Genomic DNA, 7,973 nt, shown 5'->3' with positions numbered 1-7,973 from the left:
ACCAGCCTTTCTTGACTGGTGTCTTGAAACCATTCATTCCCTTTCCAATAAAATAGAAAAGAGAATGGGGTTCTTGCTTGTCTCACTGGTGCAGCCTTTTCCTGCCCTTTCGTTGAGTGAGGTGTGGCTTTAATCCTGAGAAAAAGATGTGTTTCTGCCTGGTGTCAAACCAGGGACCTTTTGCCTGTGAGGCAAATGTGATAACCAGTACACCACAGAAACTACAGATATGGCCTACTCTCAGCTAGGATGCCCATATCTTTTGCTGGTCCTCCCAGTCTGACATCTACAGCATCAGAGGGATTAAGGCGATGATATTTCTTATGCTTCCTCCCCCTTTTGCATTTTGGAAGGTAAAAGCAATACAAATGTTTGAATCCTAGTAACAAAAAGCACTGACAGTGTGAGAACTGAAGCCTTCAGATGAAAAGGCAAGTACAACAGCAATCTATCACCGTCATCTTGGGATCATCTCATCAAGCAGGCCGTCCCTGGGTGGGCTCGAACCACCATCCTTCTGGTTAACAGCCAGATGCGCTAACCCCTTGTGCCACAGAGACTTGGCACAGGGATTGGCATCAGCCTCCCTCAGTCAGGAGATTCATACCTGGTGCCAGGGCTTCTTTTTGGCTTTTGTAGCGCGGCTTTTTTCCCTCCCACTGAAAGTTAAATATGAAGGGGATGAATTGTTAATGCATTCATATGAGAGCTTCGATTCCCACACTGTCAATGCTTTTTCTTACTGAGGCATAAATATAACCTCCAAGGTCCCTTCCAACTTTATTATTATTATTATTATTATTATTATTATTATTATTATTATTATTATTATTATTAGTATTATTATTATCGATCATCGCACAGTCAGCCAGATGTTCAGACTGGGTTTGGCATTTTGTCTACCTATCGAGTCCTTACCCAGGACCTGGGATAGGCAGATGTGGATGTTTGATGGTATTACAGATATCGTCGCAGGATGGAAGCAGTTCCTAGTAAGGCCGCCTTTTGCAATTGACTAATAGCGAATTTGTCAATGCCAATGGTGTTCAAGTGGCGTTCCAGTTGTTTTGGGATTGCACCCAAGAAGCCTATCACTATTGGTACTACCCTTGCTTGCTTTTGCCACAGTCTTTCTATTTCTATTTGTAGGTCTTTGTATTTTGTTATCTTCTCCAGTTCTATTCTGCTATCTCCAGGCACTGCCACGTCCACTATCCAGACTTTTTTGTCTTTCTTATCGACAATTGTTAAGTCTGGGGTGTTATGTTGCAGGTGCTTATTTGTTTGAATTCTGAAGTCCCAGAGCAGTTTAATTTTATCATTTTCTATGACTTTCTCTATTTTATGATCCCACCAGTTTTTGCTTACAGGCAAATGATATTTTTTACAGATCTTCCAATGCACCATTGTTGCTACTTTGTCATGCCGCTCTCTTGTAGTCAGTCTGTGCAATCTTCTTGCAACAGCTTACCAGGTGGTCCACTGTTTCTTCAGCTTCTTTGCATAGGCAGCACTTACTGTCTGTTGCTGTCTTCTCTATTATTATTATTATTATTATTTCATCTTTTGGGTCAGCTTTATCTTCCAAAATGCAAAAGGGATATAAAAGACACCCTACAGTAGGATTGGGCAACTATGGCAACTTTACAACCTATGGACTTCGACTCCAGAAGTCCACAAGTTGTAATGTTGCCATAGTTGCCCCCTCTGCCCAGCAGTATCTTTAAAGCTCTGGGCTTCTGCTGGCCACCAGAAAGAGCGGAGCGAAGTCCCTTTTAGCCAGAGTTAACGCAGCCCAAACGACCTTGGGCGCTCTCCGTGGTACTGAATCAGCCGCCCCTTTTTCCATTGAAAGCTTTTTCTTGGTGTCTGTCCTTATACCATCCATGGCTAGCTTTCCTGGGGCTCCCTGGTAGGGCAGGAAGCAAGCTTAGAGGGCACAAAGGACCCCTCAAATATAAAAGGAGGAGGATCTTGGTGGAAGAGGTCATGGGTCCAACTCTCATTTTCCCCATGGGATGGACCTCTGATCTCTCCGGGATTTGCTCCTGTGAATGAAAGGTTGCTGTCCAATATTTCCAGTGTAAATTGAGGATTCCTTGGGGCTCTCTGAGGTTGCTTGTTTTCTTGCAGACGTTTCATTACCCAAACTAGGTGACATCACCAGTGCTGGTAAAGAGTGCAGTTTGCTGTCAGTTTATGTTCTGGTGGCTTGCCCTGTCAGTGTTGGTGGGGATGGTCTTAGAGATTCTTTGATTGGGCTGTTTGCCGTTGGCAGTTTCTTGATTGGGGTATTGTTTACTTGATTGTTGATCTGATGTTAACATTGGAGATAATCTATGTGGATCTGGATGTTGATTGCTGGTGGAGAGGTGTTGAAGTCATAATAATAATAATAATAATAATAATAATAGTAATAGGGTTGGAAGGGGCCTTGGAGGTCATCTAGTCTATAGATTTGTCAGGCAGGAAACCCTATACCATTTCAGACAAATGGCTGTCCAGTCTCTTCTTTAAAACGTACAGTACATTCACCGCTTCTGGAGGCAGGTTGTTCCACTGGTTAATTGTTCTAACCCTCAGGAAGTTTCTCCTTAGTTCTAGGTTGCTTCTCTCCTTGGTTAGTTTCCATCCATTGCTTCTTGTCCTGCCTTCAGGCACTTTGGAGAATAGCTTGACTCCCTCTTCTTTGTGGCAGCCCCTGAGATATTGGAACACTGCTATCATGTCCCCCCTCATCCTTCTCTTCATTAAACTAGACATACCCAATTCCAGCAACCGTTCCTTATATGTTTTAGCCTCCAGTCCCCTAATCATCTTTGTTGCTCTTCTCTGTACTCTTTCTAGAGTCTCAACATCTTTTTTACATCGTGATGACCAAAACTGGATGCAGTATTCCAAGTGTGGCCTTACCAAGGCATTGTAAAGTGGTATTAATACTTCACGTGATCTTGATTCTATCCCTCTGTTAATGCAGCCTAGCACTGTGTTGGCTTTTTTGGCAGCTGCAGCACACTGCTGGCTCATATTTAAGTGATTGTCCACTAGGACTCCGAGATCCTTTTCACAGTTACTACTATTGAGCAAAGTACCACCTATGCTATACTTGTGCATTTGGTTTTTCTTGCCTAAATGTAGAACTTTACTTTTTTCACCACTGAATTTCATTTTGTTAGATAGTGTTCTTTGTTTGTTCTTTTTTGGGTTGGTTGATTGTCTCTTTTGCATAGTCTATAGATGTTGTTAATCTCTGTGTGTCTTTTGATGGCTGATTTGTCAGAGTGCCAGGCTTCTAGAAATTCCCTGCCATTTTTGGACCTGGCTTGGTCTATGATGGTCATATTTTCCCAACTGAAACAATGGTTAAGTCTATCAACATATTGTAAAATTAAAGAATTTTCATCATGTCTTCCGATGGCTAATTGATGTTCGAGGATCGTTCTGCATCCTGATCAGCAGAGACCACAATGGAAAACTAGAAATGTAAGTCTACAGAAAAACCACCCATACCAACCAGGTGCTCCACTACCAAAGTGACAACCCAACCTCCAACAAGAGAAGTTGTGTAAGGACTTTATTTAAATAAGCCCAAACACACTGCAGCAACCCAAAACAGCAGAAAAAGGAAATAAAGCATCTATACAACATTTTCAAAAAAAATGAATATCCACACAACTTTATCAAAAAGTCCCCGACCTTTCAAAGAAATGCAGCACAACCAACACAAACCCTAAAAGGAATTACACTGCCATACATCAAGAATATCTCAGAAACCACCAACAGACTCCCACAACCGCATGGAATCAGCATAGCACGCAAGCCAGCTAAAGCCCTTCAAAACATCCTAAGCAGACCAAAAGACCCGACAACCAAAGAAGAAAAAACAGGAATCATCTACAACAGTGGTGGCGAACCTATGACACATGTGCCAGAGGCGGCACTCGGAGCCCTCTCTGTGGGCACATGCACCGTTGCCCCAGCCCCGCCTCCTCCCACGGCCCCCTCCTCACCAGCAGCCCCCCGGAGGAGAGTCACCCCCGGGTGCGGCCCATGTGAAGCAGCCCATCCAAGGACATGGTAGCCAGGCAGCGGGGACATTCGCCCCGTTGTGTGCAAATGATGCTGCGGGGCATGGGCAGATGGCATGGTTGCCATGGCGCTGCTGTGATCTATGACAGGCCGTGGAGGTGGTGGGTGGCCCAGCAGGCAGGGTGGAGCGGGGACAGGGGTGGGGGGGACAGTTTTTGGGTACTTGGTCTCTAAAAGGTTCACCATCACTATAGTAGGCCATCAGTCCAAAGCTGATGCCCAGAACTTCCATTCAAGGAGAAAGAAGGATAACAGAAGGGGTGAGGAGAGTTCCACCGCCTGCGCCCCACCCCAGTTTCACCCAAATTTGTTAGCTTGGAAGTTCTCAGAATGAGGGAAGTCGGGGACCTCCTTTCCCAGACTGGATTAGTCGTTGGCTCAAAGGGATAATCCGGTGTTGGTGAAGGACTTGGCTTCTCAAAGCTCCTTTCCTGGCTAGCCAGTCTTCAGACAGTTTTTATAGGCATTCACAGCTGAGCTCCAGCAAAGTCAAGACCAGAAGGAATAAAAGAAACCCATAATTATACAGACACCTCTTTTTTCTTAATTTTTGCTAAACTGGTTCTTGGTTGGCATGGCGGAGACAAAATATATTTCTTTTGCACCTAAGGAAGGAGGATCAGTCTGCTGCACTCCAGGAACTCAGGCAGAGCTGTGGCCCAGGTGGTGCAAGGAGATACTTCCTGTATAGGCTTGAGATTTGAAATGTTCTCATGCTGAGAAAAAGACGTGTTTCTGCCTGGTCTCGAACCAGGGACCTTTTGCATGTTAGGCAAATGTGATAACCACTACACCACAGAAACCACCGATATGGGCTGATCTCAACCAGCATGCCCATGTCTTTTGCTGGCAATCCCAGACTGTTGCTTGCAGTAGGGGATGGATTAAAGATCTGCTATTCCTTAGTGTTTTGTGCCTTTACGGAGCTCAGTGGCAGAGTGAAAAACGAGGGAGCAGAATTTCAGGCATTTTTCAGGCTGCTGGTTGTATCCTTTTGTTCAGGACAAGATACGATAAGATAAGATGATAACCTTTATTGTCATTTTTTACTGTGGGCACAATGGCACACATCAAAAATGAAATCTAGTTGCCCGCTCTCAAAGTGAAACACATACATGACACACACCTACTATGTACAACATGTGTATAGACCAGTGGTTCTCAACCTTTTTAATGCCGCGACCCCCAACCGGTCGTAAGTCAAGGACTACTCAACCAATCTTAAGTCGAAGACTACTCAACTGGTGCAACACCGTTTGCAGAATGGGACTTTTGGCAGGCTCAGCAATGCAGAGACAGCCTGGACAATTCCTATTGGCTTTCAAAAGCCAATAGAATAAAAGGGAGTAGCACAGCTAAGGAAAAGGGGGAAAAAATGGCGGACTGCATTGTTTAGCGACTCCCGTGAAATGGTCGTTCGACCCCAAATGGGGTCCCGACCCACAGGTTGAGAACCACTGGTATAGACCCACACCCCTACATATAAATAGCAAATACATATTAAATATTGTTTTTGTTTTTTTTTTTACAAAAGATTCTTCCCTATAACCTTCGTTAGACTTAAAAATCTAGACAATCTTTCTGAAACTAGCTGCTTATCTCTATTTGGAAACTAATGGAAACTAATCGAGGAGAGAAGCAACCTAGAACAGTGATGGCGAACCTTTTAGAGACCGAGTGCCCAAAAACTGCCCCTGCCCCCGCTCCACCTCCCACCCTGCCTGCTCCGCCCCTGCCCGCCCACAGGGCCACGCACTGCTTCCATGGCCTGCCACAGCAGATCGCCCAGGCAGCCCTGCAGCACCATGGCAGCCATGCCCTCCGCCCATACCCGCAGCATCATCTGCACACTCTGGGGTGTGAGGGCAGAGGCTTGTCCCTGTTGCCCAGCTATGTCCTTGGCTGTGCTGCTCTGTGCGGGCTGCGCCCGGGGGAGACTCTTCTCCAGGGGGGTTGCTGGTGAGGAGGGGGCCGTGGGGGGAGGCGGTGCTGGGGTGATGGCATGTGTGCCCACAGAGATGGCTCCAAGTGCCGCCTCTGGCACACGTGCCATAGGCTCACCACCACTGACATAGGCTGAGTTGGAGCCATGACCCACATCTCTGGAACACGAGGGGGTCAAGGGATCTGGCTGTTGAGCAGAAGGACAGGGTGGTTTGAGTTCACCCAAGAACACCTGCAGGTACGTTTCCCTTAGCAAGATGATTGAGTGGGGAAATTCAAGGACAACTAATGCCATGTGCTCTGTATGCATGGATTCAAATCTCATCCCTGTGGGCACTTCTTCCAGCTGATAGTGATTCTGGGGCTTTGGCCCCAGCTATCCTCATAAGAGTTAAACCAAAAGCAGAGAGAGTGCAAGGTGATGGTCAGTGCCAGCTATCAAGAACTTTTCTTTTTTCCTCCCATTGAAAACAGAATCCGGGATCAAAACTTTGTCTGGTGATGCTATCTGTATATCCTAGAAGGGCAAAAGGTGGAAGGAGGCGTGCGCCAGCCGGGACTCGAACCCGGGTCGCAAGATTGGGAACCCTGCATGATGCCCCTACACCACTGGCACAGCTGTTGAGATCCTGTCTCCAGAGAAGCAGTAGTTATAGCCGGGCTTTCTCCTTTCCCATCTGATGGGGGGAGAGAGGAGCACACTGTGCCTTGTGACTAAAGTATCGTATTGCTGTCTACCAGCCCCAGCCACGGATGCTCAGGTGGGAGGAGCCGAGGGGGAGGCCTGTGCCAGGTCTCTGTGGCGCAAGGGGTTAGCGCGTCTGGCTGTTAACCAGAAGGATGGTGGTTCGAGCCCACCCAGGGACGGCCTGCTTGATGGATTGAACAATAATAGGTGAAGGTTACAGAATGTTTATCTGCTGGATTCTTATTCTTGTTTTCTTTTTTAATAATATTTTTATTAATTTTCTATTTTTACATTTAGGTATTTAAAAAGCAACATGGTGGCTGGGTAATCAATAGTTCAGTTACATACAAAAACCTTTAGTACAAATCTCAAACTACAACCTCAAATATTCCCTCTCTTTTTCCCTTAATATCTACTATCTCATATTTAAGCTTATACAGTTCCTATTATATCAACTAAATAAAAACATCTCCCATAATTAAAAAGTGGGAGAAGGCCCCAAGCCTAAGAGAAGGGAAATCGGGGTGTTATTTCTATATTTTAATTGCTGCTGAGAATGCAAAGTCAGATTAGTGCCAGCCTCAGCCTGTACACAGGTTGCGAGTTAAGAAAGCTGAGTGATGCTTCACAGCATTGTGCAACTACAGGAATCTTGTTCTTTTTTAAGGGCAAAATGTTTCTGCAGATGAGACAGATGAGCTCCAGGATCTTACAGAAACTCTTTACAGGAGGTAAAGATTTGGCAATTTCGCCAAGACACAATGCAGAAGAAAATCCCAGACAGTTTTTCTGAAATCAGCTGCTTGCCTTTAACCTTCCAGGAACCAAATCCAGCCAGATGGGAAATCCCTGAAAGATCAGTGGCTCCATTCCCTGCAGAAACACGGAACTGCTCACCTGACCGCTTCAGTCAGGTTCCTTCCATGTTTCATCTTTGCCTGTGACTTAATTTCTTTGGAAAAGAAAAACTCTCCTGAAATGCAGGATTTAACCAGTAGCCCGAGAATCCCTTAAATTCTGCTCCCTCATCTTTCACTCTGTCACTGACTTCTGGAGGGCACAAATCTCTAAGGAATATCAGCTTTTAAAGCCCTCTCATGCTGCAAATACCAGTCTGGATTGGCCTGCCAAAGATATGGGCCTGCTAGTTGAAAAGTACCCATACCTCTGGTTTCTGTGGTGTAGTGGTTATCACATTTGCCTAACACGCAAAAGGTCCCTGGTTCGAAACCAGGCAGAAACATGTCTTTTT

At 45.6% G+C, this 7,973-nt stretch overlaps 5 non-coding genes across 5 annotated transcripts; 2 read left to right on the top strand and 3 right to left on the bottom strand.

Moving 5' to 3' along the window:
* Positions 1–149: 149 nt before the first annotated feature.
* On the bottom strand, positions 150–222 carry TRNAV-CAC. The gene has a single exon. It is a non-coding gene; the product is annotated as a tRNA-Val (tRNA).
* A 264-nt stretch (positions 223–486) lies between these two features.
* Positions 487–560, bottom strand: TRNAN-GUU. The gene has a single exon. It is a non-coding gene; the product is annotated as a tRNA-Asn (tRNA).
* Positions 561–4,819: 4,259 nt separating this feature from the next.
* On the bottom strand, positions 4,820–4,892 carry TRNAV-AAC. The gene has a single exon. It is a non-coding gene; the product is annotated as a tRNA-Val (tRNA).
* A 1,934-nt stretch (positions 4,893–6,826) lies between these two features.
* On the top strand, positions 6,827–6,900 carry TRNAN-GUU. Its single transcript has one exon. It is a non-coding gene; the product is annotated as a tRNA-Asn (tRNA).
* A 991-nt stretch (positions 6,901–7,891) lies between these two features.
* Positions 7,892–7,964, top strand: TRNAV-AAC. The gene has a single exon. It is a non-coding gene; the product is annotated as a tRNA-Val (tRNA).
* The last annotated feature ends 9 nt before the right edge of the window (positions 7,965–7,973 follow it).

Source organism: Crotalus tigris, unplaced genomic scaffold, assembly GCF_016545835.1.
Source record: "Crotalus tigris isolate CLP2741 ecotype Arizona unplaced genomic scaffold, ASM1654583v1 scf7180000020145.1122116, whole genome shotgun sequence".
Classification (NCBI taxonomy): Eukaryota; Metazoa; Chordata; class Lepidosauria; order Squamata; family Viperidae; genus Crotalus; species Crotalus tigris.
The sequence above is the reverse complement of the archived record's forward strand: the minus strand, read 5'-3'. Positions and strand labels throughout refer to the sequence as shown.